Source organism: Camelus ferus, chromosome 4, assembly GCF_009834535.1.
Source record: "Camelus ferus isolate YT-003-E chromosome 4, BCGSAC_Cfer_1.0, whole genome shotgun sequence".
In the NCBI taxonomy this organism is placed as follows: Eukaryota; Metazoa; Chordata; class Mammalia; order Artiodactyla; family Camelidae; genus Camelus; species Camelus ferus.
Genome location: NC_045699.1, coordinates 46,830,126 through 46,852,542, shown reverse-complemented (window position 1 = coordinate 46,852,542; position 22,417 = coordinate 46,830,126). Strand labels below are relative to the sequence as shown.

Sequence of the window (22,417 nt, the reverse complement as noted above, 5' to 3'; positions counted from 1 at the left end):
CTGTATGAGCTGTTTATATATTTTGGAATTTAACCTCTTGTTGGTTGCATCGTTTGCAAATATTTTTTCCCAGTCCATAGGTTGTCTTTTCATTTTGTTTATGGCTTCCTTTGCTGTGTAAAAACTTTTAAGTTTGATTAGGTCCCATTCGTTTATTTTTGCTCTTACTTCTTTTACCTTGGGAGACTGAGAAAGTATTACTATGATTTATGTCAGAGAATGTTTTGCCTATGTTCTCTTCTAGGAGATTTTATAGTGTCATGTCTTATATTTAGATCTTAAACCATTTTGAATTTATTTTTGTATGTGGGATGTGAAAGAATGTTCCAATTTCATTGATTTACATGCAGCTGTCCAGCTTTCCAAACAAAATTTGCTGAAGAGACCATCTTTTCTCCATTGTATATTCTTGCCTCATTTATCCTAGATTAATTGACCATAGGTGTGTGGGCTTATTTCTGGGCTCTCTGTTCTGTTCCATTGATCTATATGTCTGTTTTTATGCCAGTACCATGCATTTTGATTACGGTAGGTTTGTAGTATTTTCTGAAGCCTGGAAGGGTTATGCCTCTAGCTTTGTTTTTTTTTCCCACAGGAAGCCTTGGCAGTTCTGGGTCTTTTGCGGTAAATTTTTTTATCTTTTGATGTCAGTTTTGACAAGATACTTGCTGTAGTTGTTTAGACTTATTTTGATACAATCAACTGGTCTTACTGATTCCTACAAGTTCTTGTTTGCCATTCGGGAGTTCCTTTTTCAGTCATTGTCCTCTTCCTAGGGACATTTTTTCAGAGAGAATACATGCATTTGCCTAATGAATTCCCATTGCCTTCACATATAAATAACTTGATAGTATAGAAAATTCTTGAATCATATGTTTTTCTTTCAAAACTTTACAAATGCTGTGTTATCATCTTCTGGGGCAGCTTTTCCTATTGTATGTTCTGAACAAAATAAGGTGTAAAGTGCTCTGGAGAAAAGGCTTCCGTGGTCATATAAGTGTGGGAAGTGGTCCATACAATTGGAAAGCTACCAGGCAATATAGCAGAGTAAAGACTAGGAGAAATCCTGAGGTAATTAAGGTAGTTTAACTTTATTTCGAATGTATCCAACCTATTTGACCACAGTACTGTTGAAAGCAAATGACCGATGCTATGTTTATAGTTAGTATTTGTTGAGCACTTACTATGAGCCAGGCACTGTGCTAGGACTTATTCTATGGATATCAGCTCTGTAGCAGCTCTATATGGTTGATAGAATTTTTCATTCAATTTCAACAGATGAGAAAACTGAGGCACAAATTGCTTAAGAAAAATAGCTCAAAAATGGCCAATTCAAACCCAAGCAGTCGGTTCTACATCACTCACAGTCCCAACAGTTGGCAGGTAAGGACACAATTAAGGCAACTTCTATACCTGTCCCAAGTCTGAAAAACACAACAAAGCATCTAATGGCACCAGAAAGGAAAAGGAACTTTCCACCAAGCAGTCTCTGTAACAGAATTTGCTGCCGAATTACTGCAAAGGCACCTTGGGGGGTAATCTGATTATCTTCAGCGCAAGTGCTCAAGACTCTGCCATTGGCCAATGTCCAAGACCCATCATTGAATACTCATCACCTCATCAATTCAGCCTCCTCAACTGACGGGCAAAACAACATCCAAATATTCATTGCACATCTGTGCCGGGCAGATTATACATTAGCAATTCAAATCTGTCTGTTATACCGGCCATTCCTGCAAATGTGTCTGTTTGGGTGAGATGCCTTGTTGTCTGGGACAGATAATAAGGCAACTCAGTCTAATCTTGAAGAACAATCAACCCATCTTGTGAAGGTGACTGGCTGTGTGTGTTCTTGCCCTGGAAGCATTGGAACAATGGCCCCATAATGCACTCGACTCAGCTGGCAATGAAGTCCCATCCTGATTAGTAGCCGTGGCTGGTGTCAATCACCACAGGATGCACCATTGTCCTCTGGTCCCCAACACAGTTTATTTACAGGAAACAAAGGCTTTGGGGCGCTATGGCTGCTTCCCAGAGATTGCAAAATAGATTGAGCTGTCAAGCACGCAAAATAGATGAAGATTAATGAGTTATGCGGACAATAAATATGAAGAGATGACCATGAATATGCTAATGGGCATTATCCATATACACCATAATTGCTACCAAAATTAAAAGGTGGCGTGAAGAAGATGGGTCACGAGGTGTCAGGGAGATAATCTTAGAAGCTTGAGACGCTCACCCCGGATAAGACCCGCTACACGTTTCCTTTCCCCGATTAAACCATCCTGAAGCACATTGTTCACAAGCTGTCCAAATAGGCTCCTTTTAAACAGGGATGTAAGGAGTCGGGTGAGGGGGGAAGCTGGAAAAGTTACCTTAGGGAAAGGTGTAATTAGAATAAGAAGGGTGTTTATCAAAGGCAAAAAGTGATCAGCTGTCAGGCTCCCTCGTCATCCCCAGGGACAGAAGTGATGAAGCTGTCATTTCCAACTTCAGGCCCCCACCACTACCCTAGAGCCACAGGGACTATTATAACTATGAGAATGTTATTTAGATCACATTTTAAGGAGGAGTGGGTGGTTTTTTGGAGTATTACTCTGATGACTTTTTAAAAATAGACATAATAGAGAAATTTGAAGAACATATTTCAAGGCAAGTGAAATTTTGTTTCCGTAATGATTTGATTTTGGAAAATCTATATCTTGTAGAACTGTGGCATGGCTGTGGCATGACTGATTCCCACCCAGCCTCGCAGCCTGTCCTCACAGCCTTCCATGTGGCAGGATGGTGTCCTCCAACCCCGTTCACACCCTGTCTTCCTTTCCACCCTCCTGCCTGCAGATGACGGTCATGTTAACACAATAGCATATTGAAGTAATGCGATGAGAGGATGTACGAACATTTGAGAAAGTTTTTCTTGTACCCTAGTTTCTCTCCTCTGGAGGACCTAGGAAAATGGACCTTATCCCCCAAAGATCTTTAGAGCATCACCCCCTGATTGTAAGAACACATCTTTGCACCTTCAGGCTAGAGACAAAACTTGTATTCCTTGGCCTACACCAGGTGAAGGGGAGCAGGATGAAACCAGGGTCCAGGAAGAGGGCAGAAGAGTAGAAGAGAGGAAGGGAAGTCTGGAGAAAGAAAGGGTCCCAGAGACCATCTGAGGTTGACTCTACATGGACTGAAACCTGCCTACCAGGGGAAAAAGAGAATTTTGTACAAATGTATGAAAAAAGCTCACTGAAAGGGATGGGAGAAAAAGGTGCACCCTAAGCAACTCTGGAAATCAGCGAAGTCTGCAAAACTAACAGTATACAAGCACTTTAGTTGACAGAGTTGTTCCCACAAGTATGCAGGTTAACAGCTCTGAAACCGCTGGAACTGAACCATCGAGTACATATGGATGGCAGCTGGAGGAGCCGGGTGTCTCCTTGTTTTAGTGGGAGTTTACAGTAAGCAAGGGGTGATGGCTTAGAATGATCAGTGTGATCATGTGTTTGGAGATATCAGTGTGAATTCATGTTTAACTTAATATGGACACAGATGACTACATCAAGAAATACTTATTGGTATGAGTATATATACACATGTATTTCCTTGCCTTCTCAACTGAGAGTGCCTTCAAAATGGCAGCAGTGCCTCAGTAGCAGCAAACACACCTAGCACCCAAATCTTGGTTTCTAATGCACTCTCCAGTAAAAGGAACCAGGATCCATGAATAAATGGCTGGTGCTAGGATGGTGCAGGAGATACACAAGTTGAGCCAATAGCTTGTAATGCCAAAAAGTCAGAAAGTGCTAAAAAAAATTTTAAACCCCACATTGATGTGAGGGGTGCAGTTGGGGGTATGTCAGTGGGACACAGGAGGAACAAAATAAAGTAGTATGGATGATTAACCGAAATATAAAATAAACACCCATGAGTCCGTACTGATATAAATGATTGAATAAATAAATGGAAGCGGCAGAGTGTTAACTCACTGCTTGTTAATCTCGGGGCCTCACATAGTTACCTCCTGCCAAAGGGCACAGTATGAAAAGGGAGAAAAAAAGTGACTTGACAGTGACAAAATCTGAGAAACGCCGCCGCAGTCAGCTGACCAAGGTCAACATCAACAGTGTAAGTCATCCTGACCAGAGGCTCCCTTGATAGGATGTGATGAGAAGCATTTTGCTTCTGTGGCCTTCCTCCCCTAAACCCATAACCCCGGTCTCATCATCAGAAAAGTACATCAGACAAATCCCAGTGGGAAGACATTCTTCAAAACACCTGATCAGTACTCCTCAAACTGACCGTCAACAACAGGGACACTCTAAAGTTACACGTCAGTTATATATCCAATTTTTAAAAATAAAAATAATAAAAAAAAAGCAAGGAAAGTCTGAGAAACTGTCACAGCCAAGAGAAACCTAAGGAGACACGACAATGTATGTAATATATCCTGGATGGGATCCTGGAACAGAAAAAGGACTCTGGTTTAAGTGGGTAAAAACTAAGGAAATCTGAATAATGTTTGGACTTTAGTTACTAGTAATGTGTCAGTAATGGTTCATTAACTGTGACAACTGTACCATGCTAATACAAGATATTAATACTGGAGGAAACTGGGTATGAAATATAGGAGAATTCTCTGTGGTATCTTTGCAATTTTTTTCTGTATGTCTAAAATAAGAAGTTTATTTAGGAAAAAAAAAAAGGAAGTTTGCAGCATCTTTTGTGCTTAGTAGGAAGCTAGCAGCAAGACCACTCCTTCCGGATGACATAGAGGCATCAGCCAGACTTCTTAGTAGCAAGTGTCAGAAATTTACTCTAGTTTACACAGATAAGGAATTTGCTCTAAGGCATTGGGGAGTATGTGAGAGGGTCCAGATCCCGCCTTGGGGGCCATGTAGCTGGGATGATGTTGGCAACTGTCCTGCAGAACTGGCCCTGCAGAGACTCCACTGCCACCACCATGAACCCACAGTCCATAGTTTACGTGGTCAGCCTTCTGATGTTAGATTCAGATGCAGCCACCAGATCAGCCACCTCGGGAAACTGCTTAGCTGCTTGCTTTTGCTGCCAGAATGGCTTCTGCAAGGTCCCCTCTTCTTTGCTTTACCAGCATGCAGTTCAAAGCACAGGTGATGAGTCAGACCAGCCAAGCCAGGTTCAAGGTCCTGCTTGGTGCAAAGAAGACAGGGTAGTGAATATTGTATTTTCAGCTTCTACAGTGGGAGGATTCAAGGAGAGGACTTCAGGAAGAAACTGAAGACTGACTGGGCTTTTCTCCAAGTTGTGATAAATTGGCACTTCCTTTCACTGCATCTGCAGATATAGCCAAATGGAGAGCTGAGGAAACTCAGTTCAGGGGAGAAAAATGGTCAGCATTGAAGAAAATAAGTATCTAGGATGTTGGATGCTCTATATGGCTGTCTACACTGTGCTGAGCCCAATTTAGATTAGACCAAAACATTTTTTTAGTAAAAACACTGAATAGGTGTTATGGACTGGATTGTGTTCCCCCAAAATCCATGTGCTGAAGCCATAAGCCCTGCTGTGACTGTATTCGGAGGTAGGGCCTTTAAGGAGGTAATTAAGGATAAATGAGGCCCTAACAGTGGGGGCCTAATCCATAGGACTGGTGTCCTTATAAAAAGAGGAGGAGACACCAGATCTCCCTGTCTCTGTGTCTCTCTCTCTGTCTCTTTCTCTGTCTCTGTCTCTCTCTCTCTCTCTGAGTGTGCACAGAGGAAAGGCCATGTGAGGACACAGTGAGAAGGTGGCCATCTGCAAATCAGGAAGAGAGGCCTCACCAGAAACCAGCCCTGCTGGCACCTTGATCACAGACTTCCAGCCTCCAAAACTGAGAAAAGATGTCTGTTGTTTAAGCCACCCAGTCTGTGTTGTTTTGTCATGGCAGCCAGAGCCGACCAACACAGCAGGTCTTCAGGGTCCGCGTTCCTGGAGATGGCAGTGCTTTTATTTCCCTTATGCTTTCGTCATGGTTTCTGTGGAACACTATGAAGAGAATCACCACCACTGAGAAACCACTTACACTGACCAGGGGTAAAGTCTTGGTTAGGTGTCAGAATTGCTCACTCCAGTGGTTGCTGTGTATGGCAGAAGGCACATGGGGAGGCGGGCAGGGTACTGGCTTGGTAATTATTCAGCTTTGAGTCTCTGCTCCCCACTTCCCAACAGGTGACATCAGTCAGGGTACATTTCTGAGTCTTAGCTATTGATGCTTCTGTTCTCACACATTCAATCTCTGGAGCACTTACCACTCTGTCCTGGAATCATCTGTTAATGAGTGCACTGGCCTGTGTCCTCCTCATTCATCTCTGGCCCCTTGTGTTCAGCCCAGGGTTGGCACGCAGTCAGCACACAAGAGATTTTGAACAGATGTATGCAGGAGGATGGCGACAGAGTTATGTGCCTTGTGGAGAGCCCTCTGTCAATGAGAATTGCTTTTCGAAAAACTTTTGTGAACTTGAAGTCAAAGAGATGTGGGTTCAGACCTTTCTATGTCACTTATTAGCAGTGGGACCTTCAGTAGAGTACCATGCCCAGTTTTTCTTTTGTAAAAGTGAGGCCAGTGATGAGGCTGACACTTTTAAATGGCTGCCCAGAGGCTATCCCCAGTTACAGAGGCTGAAAATGCTGAATGCTCGGTTTCGGTAGCAGTAGCCACGTAACTCATTTTGTTCAGTGAGTCTGGAGGAGTAAGTTTGCAGGTGAGCTCCTGGGGGAGCCACCCTTTCCCTAAAGACAAGCACAGGAAAATAAAGGCTCTCACAGCCATGGCCTCTGCCCTGCTTCTTGTCTTTGAACCCAGAAGTGGGACTTAATAGCTGTCTTGCAGTTATGAAGGAATAAGCCCAAGGAAAGATGGCGGAGCAGAACAGAGCATCCTTGATGCCACCATCTGAACTAAGAACAGTGACATCCTCCTACAGACATCTGGTTAAGGAAGGGATAGATGTCCTCAGGGTTCATGCCACTGTTGGTTGGGTTTCTTTTTACTTGCATCCTAGAGCATCATAACCAATAAACTTGCTTCATAGGGTTAGGTGAGCGCTGATTTAGAAGCATCCACGTGCCTGATGTGCAGTGAGCACTCAGTAAATGGGAATTTACTGTTGTGACTGTGGATCACAGCCCCCTCCCCAGAGAGCTCAGTGTGGCTGGGAAGACAGACGGGAGGGATAAGGAGGAGGGAGGCATGAGGAGGGGAGAGCAGGGAGAGGAGGGCAGAGGGGATGAGGTGGGGAGGAGGAGAAGGGCAGAACCAGAGGGAATGAGGGGCAGGAGGAGAGAAAGGGGAGGGGTCAGAGAGAGGGAAGAAGGAAAGGGGGCAGTGAAGACATTTCAAAAACTCTAAATATTTTACGTTATTGTTTCAATTCATCTTTCATTGCTTTTTTCTTATTCCAAAGGAATTATTGTCCATTATAGAAAACTAAGAAAATGAGGACAAGCAAAATAAAGTCATCCTCACCTTGAGATGACTGTCATGTTGCTTTTGAATTCCTTTTGTGGGGTAGTAACAATAATAATGATGGTAATAACAATAATAGATATTACCATTTAGTGAGTGCTTACTAAGTACCAGGCACATCTAGTTCTCACAAGCACATGAGATTTACAGATGAAGAAATTGAGCTTTGAGAGGGCAGGTCGCTTGCCCAGGATCAACAGCTAAGGAGTGTAGAACCAGAGTCTGACCCAGATCTGTTCACCTCCAAAGCTAGGCTTATAACTGTGGCTCTATACTCTCTCCCATAAATCTCTCATTTTCTTGACAAAACCAAGGTTCTATCATGCAGTCCCCTATTGCTGGATCATTATATTGCTTCCACCTTGTATGTGTTTTCTATTGCTGTTATAACAAATTACCGTAAATTTAGTGGCTTAAAACAACATACACTATTTTTCACTACTATGTCCTCATACTGTAGGGCATCCTGTCCTAGGGTGCTCCAGGGGTGGCTGGTCTTGTGTGGTCTGGGGGTATCAGGCTGATAACCAAAGACCTTCCATGGCCTGAGATCCCAAGGGCCTGCACTTTGTAGCTTCCCTGTGCTCATCTCTATACGAATGAAATAGTTCTCCCATGGTTCCTCATCCCCCACCACTCATGTGAGAAGCCCTGAATCTCTATCCAAGGATCAGATCCGCATCCAGCAGCATCTCTCTGCCCATCTCTTGGGCCCTCTCGTCTGTCTGGTGCTGCCTTACCACTTCCATGCCGTGTTAGACACAGCACCCTGCCAGAGGTGGACTGCTCTGAGAGGCTTACAGCACCAGGCCTGAAATTTCCTAATCCCTCCAAACAGGTTTTCTCTACATACACTTCCTCTCTGAGGTTCAGCCCCAAAGTGGAATGATGTATTTGTCAGCTGTTGTCACACTAATGCTGCAAAACAAACCGCTTCAAAACTCAGTGGCTTCCAGTTAGCATCTCCTTTTTTCACGTACAAATCTGTGCTTTGGCTGAGGCAGCTCTGCAGTTCAGCTGGGGTTGGCTCTGGGTTTAGGCTGGATTCAAATTTGCTCCATGTGATTCCATAGCCTCCTTGGAATAGCACCTGGCCAGAGATGCATTCTTCTTGTGGAAGGTCAAGGAAGCACTAGAGAATATACAAAACACGTTGCCTCTTAAGGCCTTGGCTCTTGCATTCACATCTCACTGGTCTAAAGTCCTTGGCCAAGTCCAACACCAGTGATGTGGGGAAATATATTCTTCCATTCTGTGTACTGTGAGGTCCCAAGGCAGAGAGGGCGAAGTTCAGGGTTCACTAGCAAGTTGGAGGAGGGAAAAACCACCTTTGAGAAGGCTTCAGGGATGAGATGAGCTTCATGCTGTTTTTATAAAGCAGGAGCTGTCTACCAAATGACTCAAAGAGGACAGACATCTGGGCAGAAGTTGCAGGTTAAGGGACCAAGAAAGTGGAAAGCAGGTATTGAGTTCACCTGGTGTGTGGTGTGATGGGAAATGAGCCTGGAGAAAGGGGCAGAGTCAAATCACATCCTATTTATGTTAGTTGGTGACTAAGAACATTTGAACAGCATACAAATCTGTGGTCAGAAAATATTAGCTCCTAAACACTACAACCCTGCCCCCAATCATCTCTTTAGATTCAGATTGTTTTTCTGTTCCATCATTTGCAGAGTTTTCATTGTGGACAGATCTGTACGGGTCAGCCCTAGACCAGGGATTTATTTGTGTCCATAAACAAAACCCCCATATTAGTCACAAACTATTTCTGATTCTCAGTTAACATTCTTAAACATCTTGTCTCCCAGGGGACTCTTTGCCCTGTCATATGAAGATGATGTTTCAAGATTTATATTTCCCCAAAGAAGCGAGTAGATCATAAAACTTAATGTATTCCGTGGTTTGGAATGATAATTTGGCAAAGAGGTGAGGGAATATTTCACTGTGGATCATTACAACATCCGTGTAAGTTGCTAATATACTACTTACTACTTCCCTTTAAATATTCATCCAGCTCCTGTTTATGGAATGGCTCCTATGCCCCCAGGATGGCCTATGGGTGGTCATGTCATGGGGATGGGGGACAGAGCTGAAGATGGCTCCCTGACTTGGGTCAGAGGGTTGTGGATGGAGACAAGACAAGCTGTCAAAACGACCAGTTGTGGGGAGCGTGATGGAGACCACGAGGGAAGAGGACTTTGACACGGAGAAGGGACAGCCGTGGGTCCAGGGCTGACACTGTATGTGGCCATGCTGTCCCCAGAGACTAGGCCGAAATGAGCAGAGGCATATGCAGAGCCCAAATGCAGAGAGGAGGAGGAAGTGGGTAAGAAAAGAAGGTATGCAATGCAGGGAAGCTACCAGAACAGAGGAGGATTCGATTTAACCAATGCTTTCTGAGTATCTCTGCCTTGATCCTGTGCTCAAGTTGTTTCCAATCTAGTAACAGAGGAGAGAGGCAGGCACATGGCAGTGTCTTCCAAGGAGGACCATAATAAGGAGGCAAAGATGAAGGAACCTGGAGTTCTGTCCCTTAGGAGTAACCTCAGAAAGCTTCTCAAAATGATGAGGTGGGATAGTACTGTGATTAGGGGCAGTCTTTGAAAACAGGATTCGAATCTTAGCACCATCCCTTCCTAACTAGGTGGCCTTGGGCCTGTGTCACTTCTCAGTGACTCAATTCTCCCACCTGCACAATGTGGTTAATAATATGACCCACCGCTCCAGATGATTATGAGGATGAAATAGAACAGCATATGCACAGCACTTAGCGGAGAGCCTAATGAATGTTGGTCTTTACTGTTACTCTAAGTGGTAATAGCCTAAGGGCATTGATGCTGGGTTTACCCAAAGGCAAAGAGGAGCCACTGATAACCTTTCAGCAAGAGAGTGATAGGATCCAGTCCTCATTTTAGAAAGGAGCCTGGAGGAGGCTCCTCCTGCTGGCATCATAGCCAGGGAAGAGGGAAGCTGGATTGTATCCTGATGTGAGCACAGCAGCACAGGCAGGCTTGTTTGAAACTGGCAAGACGTGTACCTGTGTGAAGCAAAGAAGAAGGGAGGTGGTAAAAATGGAGATCTTGAAAGGAGACAGGGGAAGTAATCCCAGTTCCAAGTGGGGAGTTCTCAGATGGATTCTCCTTTCCTGTACCCCATAAACTTCAGTTTGCTTTCAATTTGCACTGGAATTTTAAAATCAATGGAAGCAGTAGAAGATAAAACTGAAGAAATATGGGCCACACAATGTAACAACGTTCCATGGGCCATTGGAGCCAAAATGACCAGATGCCAACATGGAGCTGACACAGTCTGCTGGAGACGAGGACATTGGAACTGGACAAGGGCAGCTAGGTCAGCAGCTTGAAGGTGGAGTTTAGTCTCCAGGCCCTGGAGCATCAGGAAGGCAACCAGACCTCGGTTCTCACTGCCAGCCTGTTAGCCCATTGTCTGGTTGGATGGCGTGTCCCGTCACTTTCCCCGATGTGCAGTGGGGGAAGGGCCACACGTGCGCATGGTCATGTTCTCCAACCAGCGCTGAGCCAGGATGCTTTGGAGGTATTGTAGAGGTCAGGAACAGTCAGAGGGAAACATGTTTGCTTGTTTGTTTTTTTTAATGGAATTAGAATGAGGAAATTTTAGTACCCATGTGTATTTATTAGACATGGTTGAGGGAGACAACAGTTAGAGCTCAACTAGTCTGATCTGCCCCTTCCACAGGTGAGAAGATCAAGGCCCAGAGAAAAAGAGGAAAGTCCCCATGTTCCTGTGCATCAGGGTCTCCTCTCAACTCCCCGTATCAGCGATCTTTCTCACCCTGCCACTGCCTCCCGTGTCGTAACAGCTCAGAGGACACTGAAGGCTGGGAGGTGCCGGAAAAGCAGAGCTGGAAGGGCACAGAGAGATCCCATCTCCTGCCACTGTACAGACAGTGAGACTCGCCTTAGGTCACAGGACGAGTCAGTGTTGGAGACAGGACCAGAGCTCTCACCTCACCGTGTGAGCTGTGACCAGACTCTCCCAGCTGTGCTGCCTCCCTCACTCTTGAGGTCTCAGAGGTAGGGACACTGCTGTGCACCACTGACCACGGAGTGGCCTCCTTCCGTGACAAGGCGGCAGCTCCATCCAAGCAGGCTGTGGCTCCTCAGGCTCCGCCTCTGTCTCCATGACAGAAAGGAGGCTGGCGACAAAGCAGAAGTGGCTTTGTTCAGAATCTCTTGTCTTCCTACGTCACATCCTTCAGAGTGCCTTCACTTCCTTTGTCTCATTTAAACCTCGTGACCCCTTAGTAAGACAGGCATGACAAACAGTATGACTCCCATTTTACAGATGAGGCAACTAAGGCTGGGGGTAAACACAGCCTCTGAGCATCAGAGCTAGCTGGGGTTACAGCCCAGTTCTCTTGACTTCCCAGATCAAGTAAGTGTCTTTGTATCTCAGGAGCCGTTCTTAAACTAGACTGCTCCCTAAGATTGGAATACACCCCTTAAAAGGATTTTAAAAGGTCTGGAGGTGGGGGGAAATCCCTGTCGCCATTCCTTAACAAAATCCTCTTTCTCAACTTCCCTGATGCCCAGGCGGGTACCCCTCACTGTTGCCATAGGCATATCCAATGTGTGGATGACCATCGCCCTCTCGTGGCTGATGGACAAAGTGCTTTCTAGTAACTAGGAGAACAAAGACCCGTCCATCTCCCAGCCTGCTCTCCCTGGCCAAGTGACAAGTGGTGGTGGCAGTTTTTTTGTTTTTTTGGTTTTTTGTTTTTATGTTTTTATGTTCTGGGGGCCCTGGACTGCCTCAGCTGGACTGACTAACAGGATGCACATCAGCTCAGGAAAGAGCTGTAGGGGCCAGGCTGAGGGGCCAAGTCTGAGGGACTGAGGTGAAAATGTGACTTCCGTCCGTTGCTTTGGTAGCATTTGGCTGAGAAGCCACAAGCCACCAGAGTTGCTCTAGAGCTCACAAGGGCGACACATGAGTGTCGGTTCTGCCTCAGAACACCCCCAGCCTACCACTCAGCTGTCCCTGAGACCCAAACTCACGGCCCAGCTCTTCCAAGAAGCTGCTCTCTCTGGAAGCGGGAGAGCTGTGTGCCTGGCTGGCAGCCCGCACCCCTGGTCCCGCCACTGCCGCAGGAAGAGTGAGTGGGGACTGGGCTGAGGTCTGCTCAACTCTTACACTTCTTTTTTTTCTTTTTTCTTGAAGTATAGTCAGTTACAGTGTGTCAATTTCTGATGTACAGCATGTTTCAGTCATATATACATACATATACATTAGTTTTCATATTCTTTTTCATTATAGGTTATTACAAGATATTGAACATAGTTCCCTGTTCTATACAGAAGAAATTTGGTCTTTATTTTATATACGGTAGTTTTGCAAACCTCGAACTCCCAATTTATCCCTTCCCACCCCGTTGGCCCCCCAGTAACCATAAGTTTGTTTACTGTATCTGTGAGTCTGTTTCTGTTTTGTAGATAAATTCATTAGTGTCTTCTTTTTCCTTTTTTTTAATTCCACGTATGAGTGATATCATATGTAGGGGCTGGTCTTGTTCAGCCCCGGGAATAAGGCCAGGCCCAGCCCGGAGCCAGTGAGGGAGAGAATGAGTGAGTTTGAATGAAAGAAGATTTAGCCCAGCCATCAATCTCCCAGGACTACACTAGCCCAGCAGGAGAGTGAGGCCACTCTCAGGGAAGATGGGCTTCACCAGCATCACACCTGTCAGGGCTCTGCTCCAGGTTTGAGGATGACACCACAGAAGGAGCTTCTGGGAAGAGTGGGGATGACTGAGCATCCAACCTGCAATGCTTCTTTCTTCACCCATCTTTGCAGCCTCCAGTCCTCCTGGGCCAGCCCCCAGGAGAAGCAAGTTGGCAGGACCAGGGGTAGATTCCAGGGGAGCTATCTTAGTGCCTCTATTTTCTCATCTAGACAATGGGACCAAATACTATTGACTGACAGAGGTTTCAAACATTAGAAGAAGCAACTGATGAAAAGCTGTTAGCCCCGCAGTCAGTCTTCCTAATCATTTCTGGGCTTTGAGCGTTGGGCAGGCATTTCCTACCAAACCATCCATTCAGGCCCTGCTGCAGCAGGACAGGGGAGTGACCCAGTGTCTGGGCGCTGGAGCCCGCCTGCCCGAGTGTGACTCCTTGCTCTGACACTTCTCCAGCTGTGGCACTGTCTGCGCTACATGCCTCATACAGCCCGTCTAGAAGAGGGTGATGACAATAGCACTCACATCACAGGAGTGTTGTGAGCATTAAGTAAGTGAACACATGTCAAGAGATGAGAACAGTGCCTGGCACTTTGGAAATGCTCAGAGAAGTGAGCTCTTACTGTGTTATTGTGTAGAAGCTGCTTGTAGTGAGGCCGGCTCAGCCTGGCATGGTGTACCTCAAAGCTGGAGCTGAGCAGCCTTTTACTTAAACATGCATCCTTCCAATGCACCCACTGGGTATAGGCTTCCTCTCCCTGCTGTCAACATGCCACTGATGTGAGAAGGGCAGAGGAGGCCTTAACGGCATTTGTCTGTCTAATATTTATTGAATTCATTAATGGGTGTTATTTTCTGCAGAGACTTGCACTACATACCTGGATTTGTCAGTGAGGAAGCAGTAGGTGAAATGTTGGGTGTGATCTCCTACCTGTGCCTGAACCAGACATGGGAGCCACGCGTCCACTGAGAACCCCAGAGACCTTCGTGCCAACCCAGGCCCATTTAATATTTTCATTAATGACTTGAAGGATGGAATCGAGACCCAGCTAATCAGATCTCCACATGATACGAGGCTGGAAGGGATCTTAGCCTCTTTGGAGGACAGGATTAAAATACAATCCAGGCTTGACGAATTGCAGAGAAGGACCTAAATCAATAAAGAGAGTGGCAATGAAGATAAATGCAAGCAGCTCTGAACAGAGCTGAGAAAATTAGCCAGATACCAAATGGTGATGAGAGCAATGAGTTTTGGGGGGGCCTGGGAGGAGCTACCTGGATGTAAATTAATCATGTTACAGCATTTGTAAAGCAGAGGCTCGCCTCTGTCATTGAGTGGATCTCAGACTTCAGTGAGTGTGAGAATTATCCAGAGAGCTTGGGGAAATGTAGGTTTCCAGGCCACAGGCCTGAGATTGTGCTTCAGTGGGTCTGAGACGGAGCTGAGCTGATTCTGAGGCCGGCCATCCATGGGTGGTGCTTTGAGAAAGTAAGAGCCCAGCAGATAAAGAGGCAGCTTCTGTCTACACCTCTATGTCCCAAATATCTACTCTGGACACAGCCCATGGAACGCTCTGCAAGGAGTGACTTCCATGGTCACACAAGCTTGAGGATGCTCCCTCTTAGAAAGAAAAACAAAAAAAAATCACAAGGGAAGTCAGCATATTAATGACTCCAACATTTTCTGTGATGAAATAAACAGCTTCACAGAGTTTCCCAAACTTTTCACCCAGGAGCCATTTCTTCCTGTAACATCCAGCAGCATCTTGCAGAACCCACTTCAGAAAATGGGGTGCCCAGTCACCCCTGCCCCTGTCAAATTCTCCAGGAGTTCTCAGCCCTCTCACTGCCCTGTGTTAAAATTTATCCAGGGGGCTGGAACTTGAAACCCTTTAAAATGCTGCTCTACCTCCCTGGCTCCCCACATCTGAATTTTCCTCTAACATTTTAGGAGAGGATGGAAGCAAATTAGAGCTCCAAGTCTTGGGCTTTCTCTCGCCTAGTGACAGTGCAGCCTGTACCCTGGATTGAGGAGGGAAGGGAGAGCACTGTGCCCTCTTTGTTCGTTGTTTCCTTGAGCGTGGATCCGAATCTGCTGTTCCTCCTCGTCTGTTCTCTCCTCTCCCCTGGTAATAGAGTGCCCCTGGCTCTTGAGTGAGGCCATGCCCCACACTGCGGAACCCCATGTCTCAGCCTCCTGTGCAGATGAGGCGGTCTGTCAGAGGCACGCAGAAATCACCAGGGCGGGTCTCTGGGAATTACTGTAAAGGGTGCTGACACATTTGGAAGGGCCCCCTATGTGCCCTTCCCCACTCTCTTCTTCCTCCAGGAGGGGCGTGGGCAGCCATCCTGGGCCGTGAAGGGAACTGGCAGAGGGAGGAGGGCAGAGCAGAAAGGTGGGCAGAGCAGAAAGGTAGAAGGCTGTGATGGCATGCTGAGGCCGTCAAAGCTACCCTGCGCTGCCCCAGAGGAGAAAGCGCACCCCTGTTTCATTTAAGCCGCCGTTTCTCAGGTCACTGTTACCAGGAGTTAATTTTGATCTCGCACCAGCAGAATCAGCAAAGCCCTTTGGTCCTCTTCCCCAAATCTCAGCCACGCTGGGCTACCACTCGACTGTGTCCCTGTGTGCCCTCGCTGCCCTTCGTGTATGTTCGAGTGCACATGTGTTCTTACTCCGTCTTTGGCATGAGGCGGTTCTGCTTCTTGAGCCTGGCACCGCTCCCTGCATAGCCATGCCCCGTGTCTTTGGCTCCCTCACTCTTTTCTCCTTTATTGGAATTAACTGTGGGATGGAATTAACTCAGAATGACATTTCTGAGAGCCTCACATCCCTCTAGAATGAACTTCCCTTTTGGAATACCTGTCTTGAGAACATTTTTTTTCCCTAAAATTTTATAACCTACATTCCTTTCTGAAACCAGTGAGTGACTCCTGAGAAGTGGGTTGATTGGAAACCCCATCTCAAGAATTCCCTTTATATCACCCATGAGACATGCTGAAAAGGGAAAGAAAAACCATGCAGCTGCAAAGAAAAATAAGAAATGAACATAATCAAGAGTCAGAAGGCTTATGGTTACCAGGGGAAAAAGGAGAGCAGTGGAGGGATAAATGGGGAGTTCAGAATTTGCAGATACTAACTACTATATATAAAACAGATAAATAACAAGGTCCTACTGTATAATGCAGAGAACTATATTCAATACCTTGTAATAGCCTATAATGGAAAAGAATATGAAAAGGAATATATATATATGTATGTATATATATAATATATATTTGAATCACTATGCTGTACACCAGAAACTAACACAACATGGTAAATCAACTATACTTCAATTTAAAAAAAGAAAGATGATGTAAGTATAACAGCTTAAAAAAAGAGTCAGAAAGATAACACGATTTACTCCAGCAATGGGTCAGAGGGCGGGAGAGTCCTCTCTGCAGTCAGTGCCCTCACTCCCACCTCCAGGGCCCTTAGAGCTCTGATCTGGGATGCTCCCCTCTCTTAGAGGTCCCACCGGCCTGGAGTCTGCATTTGGCCTGTTAGGTACCTGGCAAATGAGGAGAACCACTGGAGTTCCCTTCTGCTTCTGGCCATATGCAGAGGTCTGAACTTTCCCTCTCCTGTTCTTTGACTGGAAAGCCCATTTGCAAGGAGCTTTTTTTTTCCAAGTTCAGACCTAGAGAGGCTGTTGCATTTCTGAGCACTTCAAATGGGAGACTTGGGAGAAGGAACTAGGGTCTGTTGAACACCTGGCAGCTGGCGGGTGCGTGCTCATCACTGTTCCTCTTCAGTTCAGCCCATTTTCATCATCTTCCTGATCCCTGAACTGGCCTCATGAACTTTGCTGCCTGGCCTCTGCAGGTTTTCATGTTGTGAACCCTGGATGTACATAATGCAAACCCACACAGAGCATCTATTTTCACCCAATAATTAAGGCGGTATGTGTGTTGCCTTAAAACGGGTAGGAGCCATGTGTCATGCATTCTACATCCCCATTGCCTCCTGGTGATTGAATGAATGAATGAACAAACGAATGAATGCTGAATAAATATTGAACAAGTTAAATACTTATAAACATGTGCAAACCATGTTACTCCCATAGGGAAGAAGTTTAAGATGAAACTCACAAGATTTTGCTGGAGGATAATTGGACTCTCACTCCCTGATAACTCAAAACAAAAATTATCCCATTCTTTCCTGAATAGCTCCCAGATGATATCCTCTCCTTGTAAATTAAACTGTTTCCTCTAAAAACTTCGTGGAATAGATGAGGTGAGCATCTCTTGAAATGTCAAGTCATTTTTTCAATATACTCACTGGGTTGCTTATCGGACGCCTTGTGCTTCATCTTCAGCGTCCTTTGGCCAAATAAACCAGTCAGTGCTCAATTCTCCAATTGACTGGATAGCTCAGGGAACAAACCCTCAAATCTGATTACAGGAAAATTCATTACTTTAAGTCCTCCCTCAAGGTTCAGAGCTCATAAAAGAAACCTCCAGAGGCCCTGGCTTAGGGAACGAGAGGCCCCTTCGGTGCAAATCTACAGATTGGCAATAATTAACCTGAACTAATTATGGTCAAGCCCCAGGTCAGTCTTCCTAGCTCAAGGCTGCCTCCTGACAAGCGGGCTTTCAGAGCAAGAACTTTTCACTCAAACACAGAAGGCACATTCAGCAGATTTTAACATAAATGAGTATGTACCCGAATGGCATCCTCACCAGGCAGAGACCAGCTGGGATGCAGGCTCACTGGAGGGGACACAGAGCCCCAAAAAGGCAAATGTGCAAGGATGCTTTCGCTGGTCCTACTTAAGAGATTCTTAAAGCTTTTAAAACAAATGCTACCACAAATAATCAATACAGAAAGACAAACAGCAAGCTATGAAAGGATGACATGGAAAAATAAGAGAATAGTCCAAAAGAAAAAAACGGTAAATCATAAGGAGAGAGAGTTCACCACAGAAACAAGAGCCAATCAGCATAATCAACATGGTATTTTTAATGTTCAACCTTACTCTAGTAATAAAAAACCAAATAATGAGAGAATTTTTGTCTTAATAAATGACTAAATTATGGATATAATGCTCATATCTGTAGGGTGGTGAACTGAGCACTCTTAGTGGGAACATAAAGTGATAAATCATGCAGCTTTTGGAAGGTGACTTGGCAATAGATAACAAATGTCTTAAAATTTGCACATCCTTTAAACTTTTGACTTAAGAACTCTATCTTTAGGACAGTGGTTCCAAGCAGGTGCGATTTTGCCACCCAGGGGACACTGGGCAATCTGGAGATATTGATTGTCAGGACTGTGGGGGAGGGGTGTGTTACTGGCATCTAGTGGGTAGAGGCCACGTAACCTGCTAAACATCCCACAATGCATGGGACAGCCCTCCAAGAGTAAAAATTACTGGTCCAGAACATCCGTAGTGTCACTGTTGCAAAACCCTGACTTAGGAGGAAAAACTCAAGTACACAGGGATATATATCCAAGGATATTCCATGCTGCATTGTACAAAAAGTTAAAAATTAGAAACAGTGCATAACAATAGGGGACTGGTTAAACAGATCGTTCTCCATGCATTCACTAGAATACCACAGAACCACCAAAAGTTAAATAAATCCGTGTTGATTGACGTGGAAATATATTCATCATATAGTGCTAAGTAAAAATGTCTGGTTTCAGAATCATGTGCCTAGTATGATAATATTTTTGTTTGCAGATATATGTATAGAAAAACTCTGAACACTTTAAATCTCCATATCACATATTTGACAATGGTATTCTCTAGGTGGAAACATGATGAGTGATTTCAATTATTTATTTTAGCTTATGAGTTTTCTATTTTTCTTCCAATGGCATGGCTAATGGGGACCTTGTAATGTAGTGTTTTGGACCAAGGACTGTAGAGTGAGACACAGAAGGTTTCTGGCTCGGTCCTTTCCCAGCAACGTGAAAACCCAAAAGCTCTGGGACCAGGGAGCCTGCAGCCCATGTGCCAACAAGCAGCTCGGGCTGCCCCACCTCAGAGAGCTTCACCCCAGTCCCCTTAAAGTCACCTTATGACATGATGTCCATTTTTCCCTTTTCTCTTCCTGGAAATCATCCAACAGCAATAATTTTTATTGAAACTGGAGACAACTAAAACTTAAAATTACTTGGAAGACCTGCCCACAGCAGTGGAATTAAGGAAAAGAATGAACATGGGAAATCTATGAAGAACTGGAGAGGCTGCAGACCCCAGGAAAGCCAGCAAACAGAGTTCCAGAAATGAGGGACACCCTCTGACGGACTATTGGAGTAGCTTGTTTAAAGCAGTAGGAAGGCAATGGCTATCAGCTAGCTTGAGAACATTTTCTGGACATCGTTTTGTTTGTTTTTAATTGAAGTATAGTCAGTTACAATATGTCAGTTTCTGGTGTACAGCATAATGTTTCAGTCATACATATACATACATATATTTGTTTCCATGTTCTTTTTCTGGACATAGTTTGGTTTTAAGAAGTAGAGGAGGTGGAGCTAAATGAGAGATCACCCAAACTAGCCATGTTTGCAGGAAGCAGTCTTCCTCAAGCAGCCAAAGAGAAGAGGGAATTTGTATGGCAAAAAACCAAAAACAAAATCCAGCTTCTTATCTCCATCGGCTTGGGAGCAGTAAAAGCTAAACAACCTTATGTACAATACCTTGTAGCATTTTTTTTTTAATTGTTGTGCTGGGGACAGAGGGGCGAAGCCATCAGACACACTTTCCGTCTTTGCATAGCCAGTAGTTAGTCAAATGATTCCACAAATTGCAAATGTGCCACAGTGGGTAAGATCTTGGACTTCGGAGGTAGGTAAACTCAGGATCTAGGACCTGCTGGTCCACGTAAGCTCTCAGAGACTCTGCTCATCTGTCAAATGTGGACATATAACAGCCTTACCTCATAGGGATGTTGTAATGTGTGCGAGACGCTTAGCACAGTGCCCAGCACACAGTGAGTGCTCACTAGATGTTCGCTATTGTTATTCTTAGTACAGCCGACAGTCAGAGCAGCAGCAGCAGCAGTAAGAGCAGGATGAAGGGAAGACAAAAGTTGTAAGAATTTATAACAGGGCAGGGATGGGGGAGGTCTCATTTAGATGATGGGTCATGAAATCTTTGGGGAAGAGTCAGTGGGAACAAAAAGAACGTTAGTCTCCAGGAATTTACAAAAACCATGGGGCTGAGTTGGATCCCACCAGTGCATGGCACCAGTGTTCTAGCTGAGCTTAGCTGGATCTCAGGGGCCAGGAGACCCCTGCCAACATGACATCTGAGGTGAATTATAAAGCCGAGGCCCCTCACCCACCCCATTCTGTCCCTCTGTCAGCAGGTGCGAGCAGCCCCGCAGGAGCTAATGAAATGTTTACTGAAAAGATTAGCTTGTCAGTGGAGCCAGACAGATGCTATCGATCCTCTGCTCATCTGTCATCCCTGCCCCATCTGAGACTAGGTGTGGGAGCAGGTTTCCTCTGACCCAGAACTGGAAACGATGTCAGCAATGTGCAAAGGTCTCTTAGATCTGTGATGTGGTCGGAGTGGTCTCCAAGTCACTGGAAGTCCCCTCAGATTACTGAGCTCTGGGATTATGAAAAGAGCATAGGAAGTCTCGGGCAGGAGTTCAAATCCTGCCTTATTTATTTTGTGACCTCAGACTGTAAGACTCAGTTATTCTCATCTGTAAATGGGGGAAATAATTCCTACCTCTTGGAAGTGTGTCATGACTTAAATCAAGAAATGGCTATCAAAGTTCTAAGACCCAACATTGTTAAAGGGATATTTGATTTTTAAAAATGAGAAAATTGAGGCTGAGATGAGCACTCTTCTCTTGTCCTACTCCGTGGATTTTTCTAAAGTGTAACCCCATTTGGTTGTCTTGAGGAATCTGGCTTGGAAGATGTTCTGAAGAGCTTGACCTTTGACCTGAGGGCAGTGCTGAGCCACTGAAGGGTGCAACTTGATAAAATATGAGTTTAGCAAGATCACTCTGGCAGTAAGGAGTTAAGACTGGAATTTGTCACAGCCCAGGTAATGGCAGTAGGAATACGGAGGCCCCTTGGAGACTGAATGTATATGGCTTGATGACTAATTGATTGACTTATTGGACAGAAGAGATGGGGGTGGGATGGCTCCCAGGTTCCTAGTGGCACTTCCCATGAGATGGGGAGCCCTAGGGGAGGAGCAGATGAAGGGAAGATAATGAGCTTATTTTGAACATGTTGAGTGTGAGATGCTTAGGAGACTCTCAAGTGAGGTGTCTGCCAGGTGGTGAGAGATCAGCCCATTGCCCAGGAGTCAGATCTGGACTCTGTATATTCGGGAGTCCCCGTCATCATCCTTGTCATCATCATTGTCGTTATCACTGTCCTCATCATCAAGTTGGTAGTGGAAACCACCAGAGTGGATGGGAGAATGCTGCCCATGGAGAATGCTTGTCAAGGGGACAGACAGAAAGAGATGCCCGCAAAAGGAAGAGCAGTTCCAGGATAGCCAAGGGAGAGTGAGTTCCGGGAAAGAGGGAGGGAGTGATCGACAGTAGAAAATTCTACAAAAGGGTCATATTAAAAAAGAAAACAACAACAACAAAAACATATCTCCTGGCTTTGGTAACAAGGAGCTAATTTTGAACTTAGGAAAGACCGTTCCTGTGGGGCAATTGAGAGTGGGTGGGAGGCTGAGAATATGTGAGTGGAGATGTCTCAACACCAAGAGGAGGAGGAGGGAGGGAGAGAAGGAAGGAGAGAAGCTACAGCAGGGGGACCGTGGGGGAAAGCAGGGTCTTTTAGGATGGGAGTCACTTGAGAGTCTTCCAATGTGTGGGAAGAATCCAGGAGAGAGTGAGATGGTCAAGGCTGAGTGAAGAGAGAGGAGCAAGGCCCCGAGGAGACACAGACTCAGAGCCCAGGCGGGGGACCCAGACACCTCTGCAACTAAAGAGCAGCCCTGCAGACTGGGTAGGCTGAACCCCAGCAGGAAGGAAGGGAAGCTAAGCAGAACCCCTTCTCCATGGCATCTGTTTTCTTGGGAAGGGAGGTGAGGCTGTCTGATGACAGGGAGAAATGGGTTAGGGACTTGAGGCAAGTCAGAAAGCTGTGAAACAGTTGCTGTGGGGAATGGAAGAGAGAGAGAGAGAGCTTATATCGGGCACATAAAAGGACTGCCAGGCCGGGCAGAGGCCCAGCTGGGATGGAG

The 22,417-nt window shown here is 45.5% G+C and overlaps 1 protein-coding gene across 8 annotated transcripts in view; it reads left to right on the top strand.

Annotated features, from left to right (window-relative positions):
- Positions 1–22,417, top strand: part of ALG2 (ALG2 alpha-1,3/1,6-mannosyltransferase) — a 523,116-nt gene that overhangs the window by 496,489 nt on the left and 4,210 nt on the right. For 2 of the 8 annotated variants that reach the window (XR_004319356.1, XR_004319352.1), the window contains one exon: positions 11,201–12,761. The exons of 1 other annotated variant lie outside the window; for it this stretch is intronic. The gene's annotated coding sequence lies outside the window, so the exon portion shown is untranslated. Of the gene's footprint in view, positions 1–1,278; positions 5,629–9,291; positions 9,926–11,200; positions 12,762–19,316; positions 20,810–22,417 lie in introns of those variants that run through there. 5 more of the 8 variants (XR_004319349.1, XR_004319351.1, XR_004319353.1 and 2 more) reach the window with 5 other exon arrangements.